At 43.9% G+C, this 27,783-nt stretch overlaps 1 protein-coding gene across 6 annotated transcripts in view; it reads right to left on the reverse strand.

Annotated features, from left to right (window-relative positions):
• bltp3b (bridge-like lipid transfer protein family member 3B) overlaps positions 1–27,783 on the reverse strand; it is a 145,368-nt gene that overhangs the window by 104,468 nt on the left and 13,117 nt on the right. The window lies entirely within an intron of this gene.

Consider the following 27,783-nt stretch of genomic DNA (forward strand, 5'->3'; position numbering starts at 1 on the left):
TATTGGAGGCCTTTTTATAAAGCTCTGGGTAGTTAGCAGAGCAACATATGCACCAGATCAGTTTATACAATATGCTTAAGAAGAGGGAATTGGACTCACTGCATAGTCTGGTGTGACTTATACCCGAGTAGACGTCCAAACCTTGATCAAAGAGATAGGTTTTAAGGAAGGTCTTAAAGGAGGAGAGGGAGGCGGAGAGATGAAGAGGCTTAAGGAGGAACACCCTAGGCTCACATAACACCCACTTGTGTGAGGTATTAAAGGGCAAACATACTTCAGCATCAGTCAGCACTTACAGGGTGGCTGGGGGGAAAAGGAGAGGAGACTATGGCCCGGACTGTGCGGTCCTACAACATGCATAACATTATATTTATTGTACAATAGCAAAATACTGCAGATTCTGGAAATCCGAAATAACAACAGAAAATGCTGGAAAAACTCAGCAGGCCAGGCAACATCCATGGAGAGAAAATAGAGTGGACATTTCAGGTCAACCCTTTGTCAAGATTAAAGAAGCACAGGAAATGAAATAGATTAAGAGGCCAGGCTGGGAGAGAACAAAAGAGAAGTGAAGAGACATTAAGAGGTATTCAAAACGAGACGAGATGGTGATAAGACTAGTGGAGACAAAAGACGGCTCTAGATTAGGTGTGAAATGCGCTGGCAGAATGGGAGACAGCTGCCATGTGGGAGAGAAAAAAAAAGGGGGGGGGTGGAGAAAAGGCCAAAACAAAGGCGTGGATAAAAAATAAGTGTAAAAATGTAATAGGGGCTGAGGTTATGATCTGAAATTGTTGAACTCGATATTGAGTCCAGAAGGCTGTAAAGTGCCTAATATTTATTGTGTTATTTGCCGGACTCGATTATTCCAATGTTACCCTGGCCAGCCTCCCATCTTCAACCCTCAATGAACTTGAGCACATCCAAATCTCTGCTGCACGTATCCTAACATGCAGTAAGTCCCATTCACCCTTCTCCCGTGCTTGTTGACCTAGATTGGCTCATGGTCCATCAACAACGTTTCCGCTAAGCTATGGAGGAGATCGAAGGGGGGAGGGGAGAGGAGAGGAGAGACCGAAGGGGGGAGGGGAGGAGAGACCGAAGGGGGGGGAGGGGAGGAGAGACCGAAGGGGGGGAGGGGAGGGGAGGGGAGGAGAGACGAGACCGAAGGGGGGGAGGGGAGGGGAGGAGAGACCGAAGGGGGGGGAGGGGAGGAGAGACCGAAGGGGGGAGAGGGGAGGAGAGACCGAAGGGGGGAGGGGAGGAGAGACCGAGGGGGGGGGGGGGGGGGGAGGAGAGACCGAAGGGGCGAGGGGAGGAGAGATGGAGAGATGGAAGGGGGGGAAGAGAGAAGAGAGATGGAAGGGGGGAAGAGAGGAGAGATGGAAGGGGGGGGGGAAAAAGAGAGGAGAGGAGAGATGGAAGGGGGGGAAAGAGAGGAGAGGAGAGATGGAAGGGAGGAGAGATGGAAGGGAGGAGAGATGGAAGAGATTGAAGGGAGGAGATCGAAGGGGGGGGGGGATGGGAAGAGATCGAAGGGAGGAGAGGGAGAAGATCGAAGGGGGGAGGGGAGAAGATCGAAGGGGGGGAGGGGAGGAGATCGAAGGGAGGCGAGGGAGGAAAGCCGATGATCGAGGGAAGAGAGGAGCTTGGAATAAGATAAGGATCACGGGGTGGGTGGAGCAGGTCAGGAACTCCGGGAGAGAATGTCAGGAACTTGCTGAGGGCGAGCCCAGTGGGAATAGTTGGGTGGGGGGTAAGAATGTGATCCAGGTCTGAAGGAGCAGAGCGGTGAGAGCAAAACCTGATCCAGATGGGAAGATAGATCACGTTCTCTCGCCTTCTGTTAGGCATGGATCACATTCTTCTCCCCACCCCCTTTACATTTTCACCACATTCTCCCTCTTTCCCCCACTCCCCCAGACCGCAGCCGTTCAAGGCAGCTCAGTACCACCCTCTCGAGGGCAACCACAGATGGGCAATAAATGAGAGCCTATTCTGTGTTGGTCCTTCGATCTCCTCCCCTCCCTCCCACTCCCTCTCCTCTCCCCCCCCCCCCTCGATCTCCTCCCTCTCCTCCCCTCCCCCCCCTTCAATCTCCTCTCCCGATCTCCTCCCTCCCCCCCCCTTCAATCTCCTCTCCCGATTTCCTCCCTCCCCCCCTTCAATCTCCTCCCTCCCCCCCTTCAATCTCCTCTCCCGATCTCCTCCCTCCCCCCTTCAATCTGCTCTCCTCCCTCCCCCCCTTCAATCTGCTCTCCTCCCTCCCCCCTTGCCCTCCACCCTCCCCTCTTGCTCTCTCTCGCCAGCCCCCCGCCCCCCCCCCGAAATCCGATCCCCTGACCTTCTCCGCAGAGCCATGGTCAGCGTGCTGGTGCAGGCTGCAGCCGCCGCACCGTTTGGTACTGCGCCTGCTCACTTGTTCCAGTCGTGCATGCGCAGAGAGACCAGAACACCGTGGAAATAATCAGTGAACTTTTTCTGGTGAGTTTAGTGGGTATCTATCACGTAAGTACCACAAATTCACATCCGTCCATGTGTTACAATGCTGAGCCTCTTGGCAAAATACCAGCATAGCGCAGCTTCTGGAGGAGCAGGGCAACTCGGACAGCAACTTCTTGATTTCTGCATTTAACTACGCATGTGTAGTCGCCGAAAGTTGCTGTCCGATTTACACTTTAATAACTGAAGCTGATAGCCTCACCATTACCTCCACCGCAAAATCCGGGCCTATATTACAACGATGACTACACTTCAAAAGTACTTAATTGACTGTAAAGCGTTTTGAAACATCCGGAGGTCATGAATATATAAATTTAAGTCTTTTCCTTTTATATAGGGAGAAAACTTTCAAGAAAAAATGTCTGAACCTACATATATACCGTATATAGTCATTGTTCTTCTGAATTACTACTGAACATATCCGTCAAATTCCTGCTAGGTTCATAATGGTTCCTTCTTTAAATTTTTTTTTTACAGAAATATTAGTCCCAGGTTCATGTCTGCAGAACTAACTGCAGGAGTTGGCCAAGTGAAATCTTTCGAAAGCCAAGTTGAACCTAGGCCAAGCCAGAGTCCAAGCTGGATTTCAGAATCAAACCTCAAGCGATGTCATTCCTGTGTCAACACCTCAACTGATCTAAATATTAACAGAACAGCCCACAGCTGTGCAAATGTTATTAATAACATATTTAGCCATCATTTTGCAAACATCTTTTGCAGAACTATCAAAATCCACGCAATAGTATTTTGATAAAATGTTTGCGCAGTATCCTTTCATTCAGTGTAGTTTTTGAGATAGAGGAAATATTGTGGACAATGTCGATGTTCATTACTGCTACACTGCTACTTTCATGGCATAAAAGTATAATGCTGTCTAGAGAGCACAGGTGATTAAACTGGAGTTTTAAAGGATAAGAGACTGAAATAGTTCTTACAAAGATCTCGATTCAATGTGTAACCAAAAAGGAACAAAAATTGTCCCCAAAACATAACTCAAACCTACAGTATCACAACATGAATTAGCCTTTTACTAAAAGCAGAACTTTCTATAATGACCACTCAGATAATCGAGTCACATACCAACAGCGGTGCTCTACACATACAATGAGCAGCAACTGGAAAGAGAACAGACATTAGAAAGCCTTTTTATACACACTGGTTTGCTGGAGTTATATTGTTCTAATTTAATGTGCAAATAGAGTACACATCAATCAAGACTTCGAAAAGGAGGGCATTTTGTATTAGAAACTGGACCACTTTGGATTTAATTCATTAATAGTCCAGTTCCATTTTAGAGAACACACTTTTCCCATGGGTGTTGTTTTAGAGCAACTTAAATATATTGTACTTCTTCCTCCTCCAATTTTAATTTTTAATCCCATTTTAGGTCCCAGCGTGCCATTAGTCAACTGATAAGGCAGTTTAGAAATTCAGGCCTTCAATAGTATAATTTTTCTCAATAATTGCACAGCGGGTCCCACAAGTGGACCTAGTCCATTAAGATCCAGGAGATGTATATTTTTATTCACAGCCTGTCGCATTTTCTCTCAGGGGTTAGCTTTAGCCACTTTGCCACTGACTGCAAAATCCTGGCCATTAAGATCTGGCTGTTCTGATGACTCGGATGGACATTCATATTGCACTTTGAGAAACAGCAGGGAGCTCTCCTAGCTTCCTGGCCAGCATTTCTCCCTCAACCAACACAAAAAAAGGCGATTGCTCACTCATCGCCCAGCTATTTCATAGGGCTCGATTTTAATAGCCCTGAGGAGGCGGGTTTGTTGGGAAAAATCGGGGAAAATGGCTTCAGACACCCAACCCACCTCCATCCCGCCCCCACCCAATTTTCCTGTGTCTGAAACTGACCCGTCTCCAACCGGTGGGATAGCCTTGCTAATCCTATTTTCATGGTGGTTTCCAATTTTCCTGCTTCTGGCTCCTATTTCCCCGACGAGTCAGAAACAGGCCAGGTTCAAGGAGACGAGTTGCTGGAGGACATGATTCGTATGCATTGGTGGAGCACTTTAAAAGCGCCCCTGAAACATGGCTGACATTAAAATGCAACAACTTTGCTGTTGTAGGTATGGGATAGCATGTTGTACATCTACTGACCTTCTGACTGTTCATGCCGACACCCATCTGCAGTGTGTCATGAATGGAATTATTTGAGGCCACTTCGACTGTGCGCTTGCAAGATTGTTACCTCAAATAAAATCTATAGCAAGGGGATGGGAAACATTTATGCCCTCTCATCCTGGTCCTCATAATAGGGGGGAGTAGCAGCCACATGGCTCACCACAGATCTTCCTGGGAAGGGTAGGAGGACGACGAGGGGAGCCTTGCATGCCCTGTTGTGACCAGTGCAGCATCCCTCTAGTTCACTGCTGCCCGTCAACCAGGGTATGCACACTGCCATAAGCTTACTCTTCGACCATAGGTGGCCACCATATGGCTCTGTAATTGCAGGCGACACTTGTCCAACGTCAGACTTCACCTCTGCTGTACCCCTCTTATTTCTTATCACTTTTACCATCAGTATTACAAATGCAAGTCGCCCTGAGCCCTTAATGCACTTTTGCCATTTCCCAGAACACATAGGCCAATCAACTGTTTGACATAATTTATCTTTAACACATGACAAAATATACCAGCAAGAGTCAGAAAAAAAACAAACAACACCCAAGTGAGTCCCCTTATGGCTATAGGTGCTTAATCTTTCTCTTACACATGCTTCTACATGGTGCTTCCCCTGTGGTTTCAGATGTAGAGGCACCTTGCTAATTAGGATGCTGCGCCTGCTTAGACACCTTTGGCAGGCATCCTCTGGGTTTGGGAGCCTGGGAGGACTCAACAGTCTGCTCTTCCTGCAGCTGTGCAGGGGCTGAAACAGCCATCTCGGTTGGCTCTGCAAAGTGGGTCGCTGACTGAGGGATCCGCAGTGGCATGGTCATGTGAGCGCTTTGAGGGGAGCCCACACTTCCTTCTGTCCTGCCAACAACATCCCTCTCATGGGTCAGCTGCACCTCAGTACTGGCAAGTGGCACGAGAGCACCTTGCTGCACTTCAGGGGGGCCGTGAGGACCCGTATCTGCACTGGCAGTCCTCCTCAAAAGGACATCCATGAAGCTCTGGTCTCTCTGCTCAATAGCTGCCCATCGCTCCTCCAGAGATGTCATTCTATTCTGAACAGTCACCATGTTTTCCTGACTCTGGCGACTCATTTTCTCCATGGCCGTAGCCATCCTTTCCACTCCTCCATTCTCTCCACACTCGCACTAACCCTGGAGGCAAACCCTCCCAGAGACACCTGCACTTGTTCCTGTATTTCACAAACCGCTCTTTTTCTGGATGGCCCCAGAGGCACAGCGTCTGCATGCTAGGAGAGTCCTGTGACCTCCGCACAGGACTCTCCACTGCTGTTACTGTCTCCACCATCTGCTGAAGCTCACTTGTACGCTGTGATAGACCAGGTGGCAACACTACTCTAACTCGCGATGGCCCCACCGAGGTGTGCGTTAGTGCGTTGGTGCTGGGTGCGCCAAGTCCTGGTGACGCTGGTCCCTCAGAGGCTTCAGGTTCCTCTGAGGAGGTGTCCAGCTCTTCGTTCTAGATCGTGGGGAGGGGGGTGCTCGATGGTCCTGTGAGAGAGTAAAAACTAGAAATTAGATGTTTGATGTTGATGTAGCAGACACATCCTTTTGAGCAGATGATACAAAGCAATTCTCTATGAACATCATATTCCATTGCTTTCTGAGAGGGATGAAACTCTATTATGTCACCAGCTTCCTCTAGTGTGCCCGTCTCTCCATCGCCCACTTCCAGGTCCTTGCCACCTACAACAATCTCGTTTGCTGCCTCCTCAGCACTGGTCAATGTTGCAAGGGTAGGTGTTCCTCCTCCACTCATTGCTCTCTCCCTCTTATTGTGGGCTATCCTTTCCTGCAAGGAGGGACACAAGTGGTGTTTCAGCCACAGTGATGGAGTGTGATTAATCCCGACCATAGAAGCTTTGAGTGAGATGAAGATGGGGTGAGGTAGCTCCCTGTGCGTGGTTAGTTGTTGTCACTGCATGACAGTGAGAGCAAGTCGAAGGGGTGCATAGGCAGGATGCTGAAGTGATTCAGTGCAGAGACAGAGATGGATAGGAAAGGGTGCAAGGGAAGTGAGAGTAAGGTGGGATGTGAAGGAAGAGGCTTACAACAGAGTGCTGGTGATGAGAAGAGAAGGGAAGCAGAGTGAAGGCAAATGAGATGGGATACTCACTTTTGATGTTCTCACAAGATCATTAAACCTTTGACCAGCATAAATGGACCTTGCGCTCACCTCCTGAGTAATGCGCAGCCAGGCTGCCTTGATCTGCTGAGGAAGCTTCCTCCGGCCATCAGGAGGGAAGAGAATCTCCCCGCGCCCTCTGACAGCATCCACAAGAACTTGGAGGGACTCATCATTAAAACAAGGAGCTCCTTATCTCTGAAAGAAGTCATAGCTTTGAAAGGAAGTGCAGGAAACCACCATGGAAAGGCTCAGGCTAGATGGCAGCTTTAAAAGCAGCTGCTATTATGACGTCAGAGGCGGCCAGCCGACCCGATCCCACTCATTGGACCAGCCAGCGCACCTCCATGAAATTAAGGTACTTTAATAAAAATCGCAACTCTGCAGCTGTTCCCGCTGTAAGCGGCTCCCAAACCTGCCCACCACGCAACCCAAATCCAACCCAATTAAAATCGAGCCCATAATGTCTTGCAAAGTTTACCTACATTTATTAACATCGCAACATTTAACAGTAACAAGAAGCAGTTCTATTCTTAATAGTGGAAGGTAAGATTTCAACCCAGCCCAAAAGTAGATCTAAAGCCAACCCTGGGAGAAAATGTATGCTTTGAGGCATTTCTGAGACATCTACGAAAGGTGTACCATAAATGCAAGACTTGATCATACTTACAAATTACCAAATTTAAAAAAAATAATTTGAATACATATATATGCAATAATAATTAGCTTGACAGGCATTCACGTGATGCAATCAGTACTTTGTACAAATTCATCTATGGAGATGCCAAATAGGGTTACGAAGGGGTGGAAAGTTTCCGGTAAATTTTCCACGGGAAGTTTAGCTTGGGAATTTTGCCCAAAAAAGCATATGCTAGCATAATATTGTATTTTTGGTATTTTTTTTGTACTTCTCATTTTTTTTCCCCCATAGGTCCTCTTAAAATTACCAACAGAGATGGAATCTTAATTATTAAGGAATTTCTTAATCAATATATGTTTATCTTCTTACTTGGCTTGTTTTAATAATTATAACTTTTGTGTGTAACTGTGAACAAATGTGTCCCGATTGGTTGGATGAGTGGATGAGCGATTAGCTCCCTCTATTGGTGATGTAGCGTTGTGCGTGCACAGGTTATGCTTCCATCACATGGAGCATCAGGAAAAATTTACTCACCCTGTTGCAATCGTGCTGATCAACCGCAGTTCGACACAGAGACGAATGCCCTTTATTTCTCTGCATAGAACAATGCCACGTTTACCATCGGATGTGTGGAAGCATTTTACCCCAGGCATTAAAGATGGAAAGACTGTGTACATGTGCAAACACTGTACAAAGCCATATGTAAAGAATGCCACAAAGATGCAGCAGCATTTATCCAAATGCAACAACTTCACTCAAAGCTCACAGCAGTCAGCCCAGAGTTCCTCTGCTTCCATTCAAGATGATGATGGTTCACATTCAGCATCAGGCTCCTGGCACACTTGGAAGGTTCTAATAATAATAATAATAATAATCAACTTTATTGTCATTGTTAGTGCACAAGTGCAGTACAACGAAATGTAGGCTTGCGGCTCTCGAGAGTGTACGCTTAGATTAAGACATTTAAACATTCAACATACATTTGGCTTGTAATACATTAACATAAACATAACCATAATAAAGTGCATTGGCAGATGTGCAGGCTTTAGAGTTTATTTGTGGAGTTCAGTAGGATGACAGCCCTGGGAAAGAAGCTGTTCCTAAATCTGGTCGTACGGGTGCGAATGCATCTGTAGCGTCTCCCAGATGGCAGGCGGGTGAACAGACTGTGGCTGGGGTGGGTAGGGTCTTTGATGATGGTCCGTGACCTCCGTAAACAGCGTTTCTGGTATATGTGCTCTATGGTTGGTAGCCGGGTGCCGGTAATGCGTTGGTCAGTTTTGACTACCCGCTGCAGGGCTTTCCGGTCATAGTAGCTACAGCTGCCATACCATACTGTGATACAGTTCGTCAGGATGCTCTCTATTGTGCAGCGGTAAAAGTTAGGGAGGATCAGGGGTGACAGGTTACATCCCTGTCATCCTACTGAACTCCACAAATAAACACTAAAGCCTGCACATCTGCCGATGCACTTTATTATGGTCATATTTATGCTAATATATATGTACAAATGTATGTTGAAATGTTTAAGTGTCCTAATCCAAATTGTACACTCTCGGGAGCCACAAGCCTACATTTCGTTGTACTGCACTTGTGCACTAACAATGACAATAAAAGTTGATTTGATTTGATTTGATTTGATTTCAGCCTCCTTAGGAAATATAGGCGCTGCTGGGCCTTCTTCACCAGAGAGGAGGTATTGAGGGACCAGGAGAGGTCTTCCGTGATGTGGACTCCGAGGAACTTAAAGCTGTCCACCCTTTCCACCACAGCCCCATTGATGTGAATGGGGGTGTGACTTCCGCCTTTAGACTTCCTGAAGTCCACAATGATTTCTTGATGTTAAGGGCCAGGTTGTTGTCGGCGCACCACTTCACGAGATGCTGGACCTCCTCCCTGTAGGCTGACTCATCGTTGTTGGTGATCTGGCCTACTACCGTGGTATCATCCGCAAACTTGATGATGGTATTGGAACCATGAACAGCCACACAGTCGTGGGTGAAGAGGGAGTAGAGGAGGGGGCTCAGCACACATCCTTGTGGGGCCCCCGTGTTCAGGGTCGGGGGGGGGGGCGGGGGAGGTGTGGTTACCTAATTTGACAGACTGGGGTCTGTTTGTTAGGAAGTCCAGGGTCCAGTTGCAGAGGGAAGTGTTCAGGCCAAGAGTGTGGAGTTTGGTGGCCAGCTTGTTGGGGACGATAGTGTTGAATGCTGAGCTGTAGTCTATGAACAGCATTCTGATGTAGGTCTCTTTACCATCTAAGTGATTTAGTGCAGAGTGTAGAGCAGTTGTGATTGCATCCTCCGTTGATCTGTTTGCACGATAGGCAAACTGGTGTTGGTCAAGAGAGGCGGGAACACTGGCTTTGATGTGAGCCAGGACCAGTCTCTCGAAACACTTCATTATGATGGGTGTGAGTGCGACAGGTCGATAGTCGTTCAGGCACGTCACAGCCGTTTGTTTTGGCACAGGAATAATGGTAGCGGTCTTGAAGCATGATACAATGGATAACCATAGTCAGAAGAATGCAGATGAGTGCCTTGCTCGAGCTGTATATGCGACAGGCTCACCCCTCATGCTCATAGCCAATGTATACTGGAAGAGATTTTTCAATGTTATTCGCCCTGCATACTGTCCTCCCACCAGACATGCTTATCTACTTATTTGCTGGAGGCTGAGTATAACAGAGTCCAAGGAAAGCTCAAAGAAACGACAGAGATGGCAGACTGTGTTGCAGTTATCTCAGATGGGTGGTCAAATGTATGAGGGGAGGGCATCATAAACTACATGATCTCCACTCCTCTCCCAGTGTTCTTCAAGAACACAGACACAAAGGACAACAGACACACAGGCACATACATTGCTGATGAGCTGAAAGCGGTCATCAACGACCTTGGATCACAAAAGGTCTTTGCAGTAGTTACTGACAATGCTGCGAATATGAAGGCTGCTTGGGCTCAAGTGGAGGAGGCCTACCCTCATATTACGTCTATTGGGTGCACAGCTCATGGGCTCAACCTGCTCCTCAAGGACATCATGGGTTTGAGAACCATGGAAACACTGTAAAAGAGAGCCAAGCAAGTTGTTAAGTATGTCAGGGGAAAACGGGTAGTTGCAGCAACCTACAACTCCAAGCAAACGACAAAGAACAAGAACACCACACTGAAGCTACACTAGATGGGGTGGCGTTGTCATAATGTACAACAGCCTTCTGGATGGTAAGGAGTCGCTGCAAGAAATGGCAATATCCCAGTCTGGGGATATGGAAACCACCATCAAGAAAATACTGCTGGATGATGTGTTTTGGGAGAGAGTGGTTAGCAGCCTTAAACTACTCTCACCAGTAGCATCTGCAATTACTCAGATTGAAGGAGATGACGCTGTCTTGTCAGATGTTCTCAGGCTTTTTGCTGATTTAAAAGAACAAATCAGCATTGCCCTACCCACATCCCTGCTGCTCAAAGCAGAGGAGAAGGCAATTGTTCAATTCATACAGACGCGTCAAGAATTTTGCGTCAAGCCGATTCATGCTGCAGCATACATGCTGGACCCAAAGCATGTTGGGAGACCAATACTTTCTGGAGAACAGATCAACAGTACTCGGTGTGATTTCTACCCTCTCTCGCCACCTCAATCTGGACGTGGGCAAAGTTCTGGGATGTCTGGCAAAGTTCTCTACCAAGCAAGGTCTTTGGAATGGAGACGGGATATGGGAATCATGCAAGCCTATCAGTGCACATACCTGGTGGAAGGGACTTTGTGCATCTGAGGCCCTGTCACCCATTGCATCGGTGATACTCCAAATCCCACCTTCATCAGCGGCCTCTGAACGAAACTGGTCACTTTTTGGGAATACGCATACAAAGGTGCGCAACAGGCTGACTAACAAGAGAGTGGAGAAACTGGTGGCTATCTGGGCGAACCTACAACTTATTGAGCCAGATACAGAAGTGTCCACCACACAGCTAGACAGTGACACAGAGGAGGAAATGGACACGTCAGAGCCAGAGTATCAGGACACTCATGAGTAGAAGACTCAAAGGGACAAAATAAGGACAAATTACAGGCTAAATAAGCTGACGCTCTTTTTATTTTAATTTTAGATGGGTCTTTTTTGTGGCGGTTCAATAAAGTTAAAAATTATAACCTAAATAAAGTTTGGAAAGCCTGTTTTTATTTGTATGGAACAGTATGTCTATTTTGATGACAAAGATAATAAGGGTCAGAGACAAAAACCATCAGTGTGCAAAAAAACTCAAATTCCCATAAATTCCCTAAATTCCCATGGAAAGTTTCCTCTTAAAAATTCCCGGAATTTTGCAACCCTAGTGCCAAACATCCTCAAGAATTTCCCATTAATCATGGATAGAAGTGTTGCCAGCAAATTAGAAATTGTATGCACTCCTTCAAAATGCTGCCCCCATCCACATTACAGACAAGTGCACACATCCATATGGGGCTCCTTCTCCCCCCTTCAGAAAATATTGAACTTTATCTCATTACTATTTGTGGGACTTTGCTGTTCACACAAAATCTGCCGTGTTTGTCTACAAAACAACATTCACTAATGTAATGCAATTCAGTGGCTGTGAAGTGCTTTGGGGTGTTCAGAGAACATGCAAGGTGCTATATAAATGGAAAGCTTGTTTTCTCATATTAAAAACTGCACATTAACATTTAAAACACATTTTCAGTCAATTTGTGCAAAATTAGACAGAAATTCAGGGTTATAAGAAAACAAGAGTACTTTTTTCAATTGACTGAGTGGTAGAGATGCAACACACTGCAGGCTCAATTAATATTAAACGAAAGACAGAGTTTGCCTGAATAATGGCATCTTTGCTTGAAATCACGAGCACAATCTTATTAAAATGTATCTTTTTCTGCTTTATTCTGTAAAGAAATGAGATTCACTTTTTACATCTGGTCCCCAAAGGCCATTCAACTTAAGAAAACTGCTTGGTGAACATTAAAAAAAAAAATTACATCATAAATTCTAACAGTTTGTGTGCACAGTTTAATAATAGTTGACTGAGAAATCTATGCAGAGTATACACAAAATACTGAGCCCTCAGTCATGTAATTGTAATTGACATACACACACATTTACATTCAGTATCACTTTTTTTTAAGACAAAAAACTTTCACCTGATTGGCCTCTAGTGCAAGGGGGAAACAGACAGGCTGTGTGTAAAAGCAGTTACACTGAACAGCAAGATCCAATGAAAATTAACTTGGTTGTTGAACCAAACAGCTGTGACAAAATTTCAACCTAACCTTCAGACTAAAGTCCTGTCTTTTTTTTTTAACAGGTCTTTTACCCACAGAAAGCTAAGTTTATCTTAATTTAATGTTCAAGATCTGGATAAAGATACCACATTCTATGAAACGGTCACATACAGAATAAAAATATATTTCTTGCATTTTCACTGATTTGGCGCTGTGTTCATGCGTAGAATACAACATTTCATACAAATCCAACCTTTTAAGTTTCATTATAAATACAAAATATCTCAATGCAAGGTACATTCTGTGACAACTCCATGCACTATTATTTTCAACTAAGTCCTTTCCCACTCCACAGCACCACTATCCAATTTGATCAGCAAGTAACAAAACACTCAACTGCAGCCACAAATCAATTATTGTAGAAAAAGAAATGACAAGCTGGCGGTAGGCAAGTAAATATTGGTCAGGGAACTGACAACCATCGCAGAAATGAGTCACTTTGAAGCTTGGATCAAACATCCTCTTGATCTCTTAATTGGAAGGTACCACCTAAAAATGTACTTGAAAAGGAATACAAACAAATCCACATATTTGAAACGGCAACTAACAGTTTCCCAGGTCTCTACTCTAGAAATCAGTAGCTGGGAAGTGTGCCAGAGTTGACTAAGTTGACTCACCTGACTTTCCCCAACTCTTTCTCTCTGGAAAAGTGCCTTATCTCCATTCAGCTACTTCTTCCAAATGCCCAATTGAAATCAAAAACCAGGTGTGTTCCACTACTCCTCATTACAGTGCATTACGATACAAATGTGCTCTCCCACTGCACCACTCTCAAATGGTAACTTGCCACATTTATACTGCAAAAGATCCCAACCAGCTAGCAAAGTTGTGAGTTGGTTAAATTAGCTGAGATCCAACTATGGGTACTATGAATATCAAACCATTAGGAGTTGCCTGTGACTTTCAATATGCTAATGTTAGATTTTTTTTGAATAGCAAAATATTTGAAATATACAACAAGAACTGTGGCAAATTAGGTCCTTCCGAGGTCATGTCATTCAGCGGTTGCAATAGAAACAGAGGTGGATACCAATGGTCTTGCTATGATGCCCTCCACTGTTGACTAGCACAAAACAAAGAGCATTTCAAAAAGGTATTGAAGTTCTATACCCATGTTACTATATCAGTACACCATCAGAATCAGGATTTAGAGGAGAAAATACCAATGGGGGTAGTATTGATTAGTACAACACAAATCTTTAGAAATTAAACTGTTGTCATTTTGTAAATAATGTAACCAACCTTTGAGTAATTCTGGGAAATAGGCATGTAACATTTTCCACTCAAGCTGGTCTGAGCAGAGTGTACAGGAAACATTCTTTTATCCGGCACGGATGGGACCGACGTGGTGCCGGTTCATCAAAAATTCCGGATAACCGAACGCTATAGTAAAAGATACGGAGCTGAGAGCTCCGTATAAAGCAACAAACCCAACAGCTTCAGAACAATGGGCACAAGTTGCAAGCGTCTCTGTAGCTTAGCAACAGCTGCAGCCACACCCTTGCACAGCAACAAATGGAGTAAAAAAAGTAATAAAAGCTACCTGAACCTACTCCTGAATTTTGCCGGTTATTTAGGTGCCGGTTAATCGAAAGTTTCCTGTATAATGCTAATTGGGAGTGGGTACGATTTCAGCAGTAACTGGCCTCAGAAGCTATTTTGATGGCTTTTTTTTGAACCATTGATATTTACAACAGAGCAAAAATGAAGGTCTTTCTGAATGGGAAAAGTATTTTTAACAATACTGATCCTGTTCTTATTTCAGCATTTTCTTCAACGTAAACTGTAAACACCATACTCACGTATTAAATAAAAGACAGTACAATACAATCTAGAACATTCTTAATTAATATATTACAGGGGTTTGATAATGTACCACATATTAGGCTGGTTAGCAAAATTGAAGTCCATGGGATAAAAGCGTCAGTAGCAGCATGGATACAAAACTGGCTAAGGGATAGAAAACAGACACAATAGCAAAATACTACATATGCTGGAAATCTGAAATAACAACAGAAAATACTGGAAGCACTCAGCAGGCCAGGCAGCATCCGTGGAGAGAGAAACAGAGTTAATGTTTCAGGTCTGTGACCCTGCATCAGAACAGAGTTGAGATGAATGGCTGTTTTACAGCCTGGAGGGAGGTATACAGTGGAGTTCCCCAAGGTTCAGTACTAGGACCACCTTCTTCTTCTTAGGCAGTCCCTCGGAACCGAGGATGACTTGCTTCCACATTAAAAATGAGCTCACAGGTGGCTGATGAGTCCAATGCGGGACCTACAGTCTCTGTCACAGGTGGGGCAGACGGTGGTTGAAGGGGCGGGTGGGGTGCTTGGGTTGACGTGCGCTCCTTGCGCTTGGCTTCCGCTTGCTCCCAGCGAAGAGACTCGAGGTGTTCGGCGCCTTCCCGGATGCTTCTCCTCCACTTTGTGTAGTCTTGGGCTAGGGATTCCCAGGTGTCGGTGGGGACGTTGCACTTTTTCCAAGAAGGCTTTGAGGGTGTCCTTGAAGCGTTTCCTCTGCCCACCTGGGGCTCTCTTGCCGTGCCGGAGCTCCGAGTAGAGCGCTTGTTTTGGGAGTCTCGTATCGGGCATGCGGACAATGTGGCCCGTCCATCGGAGCTGATTGAGCGTGGTCAGAGCTTCGATGCTGGGGATGTTGGCCTGAGCAAGAACACGGACGTTGGTGCACCTATCCTGCCAATGGATTTGCAGGATCTTGCGGAGGCAGTGTTGGTGGTAACTCTCCAGTGCTTTGAGGTGCCTGCTGTCCATGGTCCATGTCTCTGAGGCATACAGCAGGGCGGGTATCACTGCTGCCCTGAAGACCATGAGCTTGGTGCCGGGTTTGAGGTCCTGGTCTTCAAACACACTCTTCCTCAGGCGACCGAAGGCTGCACTGGCACACTGAAAGCGGGGTTGGACTTCGTCGTCGACGTCTGCCCTTGTTGACAGTAGGCTCCCAAAGTATGGAAAGTGGTCCACGTGGACTAGGACCACTGCTGTTTTTAATATACATTACTAACTTGGACTTGGGAGTAAAGGGCACAATTTCAAAATCTGAAGATGGCACGAAACTTGTAAGTTTAGTAAACAGTGAGGAAGCTAGTAATGGAGGACAGAGACAGGCTAGTGGAATGGGCAGACACACAGGAAATTAAATTCAGTGCAGAAAAGTGAGGTGATGCATTTTGATAGGAAGAATGAGAAGAGACAATACATGCTAAATGGTACAATTTTAAAGTGGTGCAAGGAGACACCGACCTGGGGGTGCTTGTGCACAAATTTTTGAAGGTGGCAGGACAGAATTCAATTCAATTCAATTCGTCTTATATGCAGCAGACGTGTGTACTGCACAATGAAATGTTGATTTTTACGAGTCCTCCCAACATTGGAATAAATATGGCATAGCAATGATAAAAATACTAATAGAAACACAGTAATAATAAATAAAACAACAGTAATAAATAATAATAAATTATTCGTTCTTGAGTCTTATGGCCTGAGGGTAGAAGCTGTTTCAAAACCTGCTGGTACGAGACCGTATGCTTCGATATCTCTTGCCGGACGGGAGCAGGGCGAAGAGGTTGTGGCTGGGGTGGCTCGCGTCTTTGATGATTCTCGGGGCAGTTAATAAAGCATAGGATATCCTTGACTTTATAAATATATGCATAGAGTACAAAAGCCAGGAAGTTATGCTGAACCTATAACACATCAATTCAGCCCCAAGTGGACTATTGTGTCTAATTCTGGGCATCACACTTTATGAAGGACGTAAAGGTTTGGGAGAGGGTACAGAAGAGATTTACTAGAATGGTTCCAGGAATGAGGGATGGAGGAACTGTGGTTGTTCTCCTCAGAATAGAGAAGGCTGTAAGAGAAGATTTGATAAAGGTGTTTAAAATCATGATGGATTTAGATAGAGTAAATAAAGAGAAACTGTTTCCAATGGCTGAAGGGTTGATAATGCGAGGGCACAGATTTAAGGTGATTGGTATAAGAAGTGATTTAAGAAGTGACATGGGGAAAAACGTTTTTGCGCCACGGGTGCTTAGCATTTAGAATGCACTGCCTGTTCGGGTGGTGGATACAGATTCAATTGTGGCCTTCAAAAGGGAATTGGATAAATACTTGAAGGAGAAAACATTGCAGGGATATGGGGAAAGAGCGGGGGAGTGGGACTAACTGGATTGCTTTTCAAAAGAGCCGGCGCAGACTCGATGGGCCGAATGGCCTCCTTCTGTGCTGTACTATTCTATGATTCTGTGAGGGGGTTAAAATCTGAACTCAACATTATATATATTCTTTTTACTTTTACATAAAATTCTGAAAATTGGGTGTCTCTTTTTATTCTGCACCCCCACTGTGACTTTTACATACAGTTCCATGGGTGTCAGCAGCCCTCTGGTACTACACACAAGTGGTAATTCTTTTTGTAGTGATTAAATCACACCTAGGACAGACCAAGGCAAACCTGGCACGTTCACAGTGCATTTAACCATACAGCCAAGCAGGGAGTAAAAATACTGATGTTGTCTTTTCTTTTTAATCAATTCTTAGTGTTCTAACCAAATCAGCTTATTTTTAATCTATATACTGTACTTTATTAAAAGAATTACTTTCCCCCACAATATGCTGAATGACTTTTAAAAAAATGCAATTTGATGAAAAGATTGCTCGAATTATGGATTACCAGTACTTCATGAACAAAGAATTTGTGAAATGTTAATATCCACTTCACTCATAGGAACAATTAATGAATCAGTCTCCTAAGGAATAACTACATTTTGCTAGATTCAACTGTACTTTTTATTGGCTACGTTTCTGCCACTGACTCACAGTTGTCAAGATAGTACTGGAAACAAGCCCCACATGATTAACCCGGCTTCCAGTTTTCCCATCTTCGCTCGCCGCTGGAGCAAGTGCCGTTTGCTCCTGTTGAAGATCAGGAATTCACCGGGTATGGAATCACCAGCCCAGGGGAGATGTTCGGGGCTTTAGTAGCGGGAAGAATAAAAGCAGAGTAAAGAAGCAAAACTGTCTCCTCAGCGATATGGTCGCTTAAAGCTTGCATGCAACGTGACACATTCCTTCACCAAAGAGAAAATTTATTGCATCATGGTAGGTACTAGCATACAAATATACTTTCAGTGCCTATAATACAGGTATAAAACAGCTTCTAAAAGTGAAAGGCCAAAAGAAGTAAGCAATTCCATAACATCTGTAACTAGAACTTGGATTTTGAAAACTTAGGAAAAAAATTAAATTTAAAATCAAATAGAAAAATTCTTTACGCACTTTACAGGGAACAGGAACCTTAGTTTAACAGAAGGATTCCTTATTGCTTAAATTATATCAGAGCTCATACAATTAGGCTATGGAAACGCATTTCTTGTACTGCAAATGCAATACATTAACAAGCATCATTTTGGAAATGCACACCTGCAGACACGATCAGATGTCCGTTTATTCAGAGGACTGCTAACAGCTCGACACCAGCACCAAGTGCAAAGACACAATAGGTGCTCAGCTTCAATAGCCTTTCTTTTATTGGCCTGCAGAAGGTCAGGTCTTTCTACAATAGGCCCTCATTGGAATAGTCTAGTTCCACAACTGATAGAATTGACACCACTTACATAGGACTCTGAGCAGAGAGCCCAAATAAAGCACCATGTGCTGCACAGCATTCACTATAAAGTGCATTTTCTATGAAGATGACCAGAGAGAAATAGGGTAGTTACAATATACTGGTTTTTTTTTCCCCACACAACCATCAGATTGAGTACAGAAGAACGACGTTTTGAGTGGTTAAGTCTGATTGAGGTCACTGTCTGTAAAAATACACCACTGTCCCATCATCTTATCCAATATACAATTTTTTAAAAAGCTCAGTTAATCAGAAAGAGTTATGTTTAATTTTAATGTACATATACTGTACTTCCTTTCACAAAAGCAGACCAGTAATAGTCCAGCTGAAGCAGCATAAGAACGCAAGAAATAGGAGTAAATCAAACGACCCCTCCAACCTGCTCCACTATTCAATAAGATCAGAGCTGATCTTCGACCTCAACTCCAATTTCCACCCATCTCTCGATTCCCTTAGGGTCCAAACATCTATCGATCTCAGTCTCGAATATACTCAACGATTGAGCATCCACAGCTCTCTGGGGTAAAGAATTCCAAAGTTTCACAACCCTCAGCGAAGAAATTTCTTATCTCAGTCCCAAATGACCAACCCCTTATCCTGAGATTATGACCCCTAGTTCTAGACTCTCCAGCCAGGGGAAACAGCCTCTCAGCATCGACCCTGTCAAGCCCTCTAGGAATTTTATTTGTTTCTATGAGATCACCTCTCATTCTTCTAAACTCCAGAGAGTACAGGCCCATTCTATTCAATCTCTCCTCATACGACAACACTGTCATCCCAGGAATCAATCTAATGAACCTCCGTGCAACCCTCTAAGGCAAGTATATCCATCCTCAGGTAAGGAGACCAAACCTGTACACAGTACTCCAGGCATGGTCTCACCAAAGCCCTATATAATTGCAGTAAGACTTCTTTACTCTTATACTCCAACCCTCTTGCAATAAAGGCTAATATACCATTTGCCTTCCTAACTGCTTGCTGTACCTGCATGTTAACTTTCTGTGATTCGTGGACTTCCAGATTCAAGCCCTCAGTCTGTGCCAACAAGGTTAGAATGACAGTGCAACAATTGGATTCAGTATGCCAAGGCTTCGGGGAGCATGAAAATAAATAATTAACCAAGGTTCCCATTCCTGGTAGCTTTCGAGAGAACGTTGCTCGTTAGTGTATAATAGCTTAGTTTTCTAAATTTAAGTGTTTTTTGGTTTGTTGTTAAAAATACAGGTAAATGTGCCTGTTTACAGAGAATGAATTTTATTTTGTTTGGTTCGGTGAAATCAGACAGCCATTATGGTTGGATGGGTAGGTGAAATTCTTCTCACAACTTTACCTGCAGATTATGTTTGGGGAGATTCTCTCCTCAGTTACCTTATTTTCCCCCTCAACTTTCCCAGAACAGCTCCGAGTAGGAACTGACAAATACATTTGGCTCTTGTTCTCAAGTTTTCAAAAATCACTGGAACAGCTAAAAATAAACCATTTTTTAAAAATGCTGTGACATTTTTTTCCCAAATCTTTCACTTTTATAACTCAATTGTTCTTTCGTTTATTTTATTTCTCTCTACTATAGATTTTGCTCCTTGGTTCATTAACATTCAGCTCTGGGCAACTTCAAACTTTCGCTCCAGTTTGCCCCTCATCAATTCCACACTGGTCAGTTTTATTCTTACTCTCTGCAATACTAATCTCATATCAGTTTCATCTCTGATTGCATGACTTTTCCGCACCCCCTGCCCCCGCCCTCAGCACTTGGACAGTCACTTGCCAGTGAACTATCAATGCACAGAGGAATGCTCTGCACTCAGAGCTCCACTCATAGCAGGGGTCATCAACATATCACCAAAATGAACTTCAGTACTATGTAATGACTCCTGACATCAGGAACACTCAAACATATAATTAAATACAAATAGTTTTTAAACAAAGATTACAAAAATTTAGATTTACCATAATTTTTGGAACATGCTCGTGAAGATTCACCAGGCTGATACCTGGGATGGCAGGAATGACATACGAGGAGAGATTGGGTCGATTGGGTTTGTACTCGCTGGAGTTTAGAAGAATGAGAGGGGATCTCATTGAAACTTATAAAATTCTGACAGGACTGAACAGACTAGATGCAGGAAGGATGTTCCCGATGGTCGGGAAGTCCAGAACCAGGGGTCACAGTCTAAGGATAAGGGGTAGGCCATTTAGGACAGAAATGAGGAGGAATTTCTTCACCCAGAGAGTGGTGAACCTGTGGAATTCTCTACCACAGAAGGCAGTAGAGGCCAATTCATTAAATATATTCAAGAAGGAGTTGGATATATTTCTTAAGGCTAAAGGGATATGGGGAGAAAGCAGGGACAGGGTACTGAATTTGGATGATCAGCCATGATCTCATTAAATGGCAGAACAGGCTCAAGGGGCCGAATGGCCTACTCCTGCTCCTATCTTCTATGTTTCTATTTCGCACATTACCCTACCCTTTTAACAAAGCTGGCTCTTGTTATCTTGGCAAGTCTTGTTTGGATATCCAAATCACTCAGCCAGACTGAGTTGTTTTTACAAAGATATAAATCTAAGAAGCTGGCTAAACTACAACTCAATACATTTACTGATTAACACTTGTCAATGAATTCTGGTGGTGAGAAAACACATACTGAAGCATACAACAATACAGAAGTGGTAAATTCAAATAATGCACAACTTTATTTTTCCTGTAGTTGGCCAAAGAAAGCAATGACCATTACTATGCTGTCATGACAAGATGCTTTGTTTCAATGTAACATTGTAGTCACCTATAAAATTCCTGCATCGACCAGCATCAGTTTCAAGAGCAGTGCAATTTTCACAATACTGGGATAAACAGTGCAGTGGCACAGCACAGTGGGTTTGTAGCAAACCATAGCATAAAGTGATATGACGCAAGGTCACACCTATAATTTGCTATGCCCAATTTCATCCAGAGCGAAAAAGCAGCAAAACTGAAGGAGAATTCACCTCGGCCACATAAGTCTCTCTGTTCAAGGAAGCTGGCAGACCCCACTGCTGCTTTTACTGCAGTGTGAAAACTGCATTTTATAGAAGCAAAAACGTTCTCCATTCATTCATTCTTATAAATACTACAGCAGGGAATGTAACCCGGAGAGATTTTTAAAATCCTTTGGCAAGTTTTTTTGCTCAAGTTGAGGGTTATTAATTCTGAGGAATTAAACACTTTCTCACTTCTATACTTACTATTATCAAGCAGTCCCAGGTCAGGCACTGCATGGATAAGACACAGAGGAACGTTCCTTCTAATCCATCCGGTGTAATATGTGATCGACTGGGTTACTGACACGCTAAATCAGTTTGTGGCTTGAACTTGTGCCAAGCAGGAACTGTGTAGCCTGGCTTGACGTAAATGACAAGACAGCAAGAATGATTTCACCCTGTTCTGGGATAGATTTTTATCCAGCTCCCAGAGGGAAAAATACAGTACTCTAATTATTAAATGTTTTTCATTTAATGTATGTACCTATGATGATAATCCAGTCAGCTAGCAAAGTAATTCATAACATGACTGCCCATCAAATTATGTGGTCTGATAGTGGGAACTTGATATTCAATGTTCTCATGCACAAAAAAAAGAAAATGGTTAAGAAATCACGCCGAATATATATCTGATGATGCGAGACACTATAAGGCAGCAAGACATATGGGGCTGAGACAGCACTGATGGCATTTATGATGTTGAACAGATTGTAGTTTGTACATTATCCCATAAATATGTAAATGAAAAATGGTCAACATTTATTTACTTGATGCACTGTAGAGAATGCATCAAAACAGAGACAGCAAATGATTAATAAATGCACACAGCAGAAGATCAACAAAAGGCTTCAGATTGGCACAACACAGACCAACACAATAAAAATCCTTTTGCTGCCACTTCCCCCAACTTCCTTCCTTCCTTTCTTTCTTGAAGGCTGTGGTTTATGCTAGAGTATAGTTCCAAACGCAGCAGGAGAGCTCTGGTACCTTGCCCCAATGTGTGAGTCTAGACAGTGAGCATCAGCCTAAGCAGTATCAGCCATTTATTCAACCACAGAGGGAGGAATACCACTAAACCAGATTGCTCAAACCCATAGCTACACAAAAACAGACATGGGAGGAAAAATTGGGTTGCTTTGCGCCTCCCGTTAGCGCCCTCTCGCTAACGGGGCACAAAGCAACTAGTGCCCGGGCGCGGCGCACACGCCTCCCGCGAAATTCAGCAGGTTAGTGGCGGCGCTAACTGGTAGCACCTTGCAGTGCTGCGCCACCGCTGATGATGTCATCGCCCTGCGCAGCGTCCCGGCTGCGATCTTCAGGAGCGCCCCCTGACTTACCGCCGGACGCTATGTCCGACGGGGTCAAGGGGGCCTACCTGCGGCCAGGGAGGCGCAATTTAAAGGCAAGGTGCGGGGCGGCGCGGCCATTTATGTTGCTGGCCACTTGCCAGCACCTGCCTGCGGCCCCCCCCCCCCCACCGCCACGGAGTGCCAGCTGCGCTCCAAGAGCCCGGCACTTGAAGTGCCGGGCTCTTTTGCCGGCATTCCTGATCCCCAGGGGCCCAGCTGGGCTCCGGGTCGGGCAAGTCCCCTCCCCTTTAAGGGGAGGAAGGCCTGCAATACCGCAGCGCGACGTGCGGCAGTGCCCCTGGGGCGCAACCACTCAAGTTACGACGCGGGGGGCACTAATTTATCCAGGGCGCTAAAAGTAGCGCCCCGGCAACTCAATTTTTAGCCCATGGAATCTTAAAGCACAGAAGGAGGCCAGTCGGCTCTTTGAAAGAGCTATCCAATTTAGTCCCACACCCAGCTTTTTCCCCCCATAATCCTGCAAATTAGTCCCAATACAAGAATTTTGAACGTTCCTATGGAATCTGCTTCCATCACCTTTGCAAGTAGTGCGTTCCAGATCTCAACAGCCCTCTGGAAAAAAATGTCATTTCCCCTCCAGTTACTTTGCCCATTATTTTAAAGCGATGATCTCCAGTTACCGACCCACTTGCCAGAGGAAACGGTTTCTCCCTACTTGCTCTATCAAAACCCCTCAATTTCAAATACCTCTATTAAATCTCCCCTTAGCATTCTCTGCTCAAAGGGGAACAATCTCAGCTTCTCTAATCTCTCCACATAACTGAAAACCCTAATCTCTGGTTTCATCCTGGTAAACCTCCTCTGCACCCTTTCCAACACCTTGACATCCTTCCTAAAGTGTGGTGCCCAGAATTGTGCACAATACTCCAGCTGAGGCCTAACCAGTGATTTGTTAAGGTTTAGCAGGACTTCCTTGTTTTTGTATTCAATGCCCCTATTTACAAAGCCAAGTGTCCCATATGCTTTCTTCACCACCTTATCAACTTGTCCTACTATCTTTAAAGATTTGTGAACTTGCACCCCTCGGTCTCTCTGCTCTTGCAACCCCACCTCAAAATAGTACCATTTAGATTCTACTGCTTCTCCATGTTGTTCTTCCCAAAGTGCATCACTTCACACTTATCACATTAAATTGAATCTGCCATGTGTCTGCCCATTTCACCAGTCGGTCTATGTCCTCCTGAGGTCTGCTACTGTCCTGCTCACTATTTACTCATTCCCAAGTTTTGCATCATCCGCAAACTTAAAAATTATACTCCCTATACCCAAGTCCAGGTCATTTATATATTATATATATTAATTATTCATGCTATCTGGAAGGTAAAAAGAGGAAATGCAATTTACTGCCTGCCTTCATATCAATCACTTTTTATTGCACACATTGTCAAAGGTGACAAATTCTGCACGGCAAACAATGAAAATCTTAGTGTAAAGGTTAGTATATGACCTTGAAGCAATATACACACACTGTAGAAAACTGTGTTTCTGTTACACTGTATTTAGGTACTATAACAGTCAAAGACATCGCCCATTTAAGGATCAAACACTGAGGATGAGCCATAACTTGGACAAGTAATCTGTTGTGGCAAATGATCACTGAAATCTGCTCCGAAACTCACATCTTCACAACCTCTGCGTCTTTTTATGCACAACTGGTTTTGGGCAGGAAACCTACATGCGGTAAGTGCGGAAATTTGTGGAATTTGTCACAGGACATCACTGTTCCAAATCACTTGCTGTAGCTATAGTGTCACTTTTCCAAATTCATCATATCCCCACTTTACAATTATCAATTCAGAAATTTTCCATTGAGCTACAATACTGTTAGATAGCAATCTTTTAAAAACTGATGTGAGTATTTGTTCAATTATTTCAACGTCAGAATTATAAAAATCAATTTGTAAAAGCATTTATATTGGTATGTTTCAGAAATGTTTAGTCAAAAACTGACAGCTCTGCAAAATGATAAACTTGGGAGTTGCTTTGAAAAATACAAGAGGCAACCATTTCACTATTAAACATTTTCTTGAATTCTTCTAATCTTAAATAAATCTCAACATTGAACCAGAGAAAGCTTGCAGATAAAACATTAAACATCATTCAAGTTTGATTAGCATTAATGCAATGTTATTTGGTCGATTGCATGGTTACATAAAGCACCACAAGAAATATGACAGCTGTATTCAGCATATCGAGGTTGCTGTTAATTGCACCCAATTAAATGGTAATATTAAAACAGTCCATGAAACGACGAGTTATAACACATTGTGGAGAAGTGCAAACCATTGAATAATTGATTCAGCTGCTGGAACTGGGCCTCTGTTTCGAAATGTCTCCGTTACTTCTCTAAAAGCAGACTAAATTATTTGCCTCAGTGGCAGTCTAAATTTCTATTTGAGGCAGTACAAGTACATTTTAAAATTGGCCATTTTGAAAGAAAATGAAATGGAATTGCATCATTTAAGGCTGTGTGGCAGCACTGATAAAAATTTATATTCTATAACTGTAGTCTTAAAATGTCAGCGAGCTAGAAATTGAAGATCAGCTCCATAATAGCTTATTCATTGTACCTTCTCATTTAAACTTGTTAACTGCAGTTCCAAGACAGCAGGTAAACTTACGTGGAGAACATTTTACCTAATGACCGAATGGCCCAGTAATTCCGGTCCCAACGCGTGAGTACAGACGGGGTACTCACGCGTGGGCCCGTTGGAAGTGCCGGATTTCAGCATGCACAGCGCATGCGCGGGAAACCGGCATTTCCTCTCCTCTGAACCAAGGGGTTAAGAGGCGGTTCCCTTGCGATGTTTGAGGCAGCGCGTACGCATTGAACTTTGTTTTTTTTTTTTTAAAAACAGGTTTGTCCGTGCGTGAAGGCCTCCACTTTTTATGAATGTAAAAAGCAGACGTAAGGACTTAGTTTTATAAGGTAAGTGGTCTAATAATTAAAGTTAGAATTTTTTTTCCACAGGTTTATTATTTTTAAAGAATTTACAGTGAGGTAAGTGTATTTTTGGACCCGATTTCTTGAAAAAAAAATTTTGGCAGAAATTTGAGTAATTGTTTAAAATAGTTTTTTAAGTTATTAATAGTTAATTTAATTATTGGAATGTTTTTTTTAAACTTTTATTTAAAGTTTAAGTAGTGTTTTGGGCGCCTGGACTTTTCATGAGTTTGACAGGTCTTATGTCTAACTCATGAATGGGCTTTTGTAAACTCCCATTGGTTGCCCAGTGCTCACGTGATCCCAGCCGGCTCATCGCACTAAGTACGCCGCTGGATCACGCACGCACAGCGCGACGGGAGCTGAACCGGGCCACAGACCGGAAATCCACGCAGGCCCAGTCTTCAAATGTCAGCGCGATATGTAAGTGTAGGTCGGGGGCTTGCACCCGCGGGAAGCCCCCAACCCGAATTTCTGGGCCAATATGTACTGTATTCATAATAATGGCCCAGAAATTCGGGTCTCCATGGGCGAGTACGCACGGGGTACTCACCCGTAGGCCCAATGGAAGTGCTGGTTTTGTGCATGCATGGGAAACCGGCACTTCCATTCCCCTGAAAGAAGGGGTTCAGAGGTCGAACGCGTGCGCAGGAGAGGCGGCGCGTGCGCATCGATCTTACGTTTTTTTTCAGGTTTTTCTGGCGTTAAGTCTCCAGGAGTTACACTTTTAAAAAGCAGGCGCAAGGCCTGCTTTTAACAAGGTAAGTGGTGAATTAATTAAAATTAAAACATTTTTTCCACAGGTTTATTATTTTTAAATACTTTAAAGAAAGGTAAGTTTATTTTTAGCCCCGTTAGAAAATGTAATTAATTTTTTCAAAAATTTATATTGTTTAAAATAGTTATTTCATGTAATTTATAGTTATTTTAAAAATGTGATTTTTTTTAAAATTTATTTGAAGTTTTAGTGATGTTTTGGGGCTTATAGTATTTATAGGTTTGACAGCTCTTCCTGTCAAACTTATGAATGAAGCATTCCCTGCTGCCATTGGCTCTCCATGGCCCACATGATCCCAGGGGACGCATCGAACTAACTGTGCCTCTGGGATACGCAAGCACTGCGCGCCAGCAGTTGGAGCAGGCCCAGGATCGGAATACCAACGGCCGACGCGCTAGTTAAGTGCAGGTCGGAGGCTTGCACCCGTGGGAAGCCCCCGACCTGAATTTCTGGACCGATATCATAATTTAAATTAGAAATGATATTGTAAAACTTATTTTTTGTATCATCAGAGATCAACATTATTAAGTGCCCGGATGCCAGGGACAGCTAGTGCTGGGCATATAGAGTGCTTGAGACACTTCCCCAAAAGGAAAAATACATCCTGCACAACCACTTGAACTTCCCTAATATACCACTGTACCCTTCAATCCTCAAGTACAGAGATTCAAGGAATGGTATTTGTCGTGAAAACTATTCCACCTTTTTTAGCATGATTTAAAACCAGTTTATTCTAATTAAAGGCAACAAAAAGACTGCTTCAGAACACAAGGAACTGCATATGGCGAGCACAAAATCTGGGTAAACATTTCAGTGCAGTACTGAGGGAGTACCGCACTGTCAAAGGCCCAGCATTTGCTGTCCCTGGCATATGGGCATGTACTAGTGTTGATCTCTGATAATACAAAAATTAAGTTTTACTATATCATTTCGAATTTAAACTATATTATTATGAATACATATTGTCATGGTCCCTTCTTTCAGATGAGATTTTAAACAAAGAGCCCATCGGCCTGTTCAGAAGAATGGAAAAGATGCCTAGGCACCAATTGAAGGAGATGTGGCGTTGCCACATTGGGGAAACTGTGTGTATGTAGATAAACCTGTATAATCCCCTTTTAACTGCTGTATTCCCCTCCCCCCGCAAGACAGTTGCAAGCTGAGAGGAATAAGGCACGTTCAGACTTGCCTGCTGCTGAGAGAAAGAAAACCAATCTTTCCTCCCACAGTCCAAAGATGTGCAGGTTAGGTTGATTGGCTATGATAAAATTGACCCTTAGTGTTAGGGGGATTAAATACGTGGGGTTACGGGGATAGGGTGGGA

The sequence above is a fragment of the Somniosus microcephalus genome, chromosome 17 (genome assembly GCF_052327205.1).
Source record: "Somniosus microcephalus isolate GS21.2 chromosome 17, FLI_Smic_1.0, whole genome shotgun sequence".
NCBI classification, from domain to species: domain Eukaryota; kingdom Metazoa; phylum Chordata; class Chondrichthyes; order Squaliformes; family Somniosidae; genus Somniosus; species Somniosus microcephalus.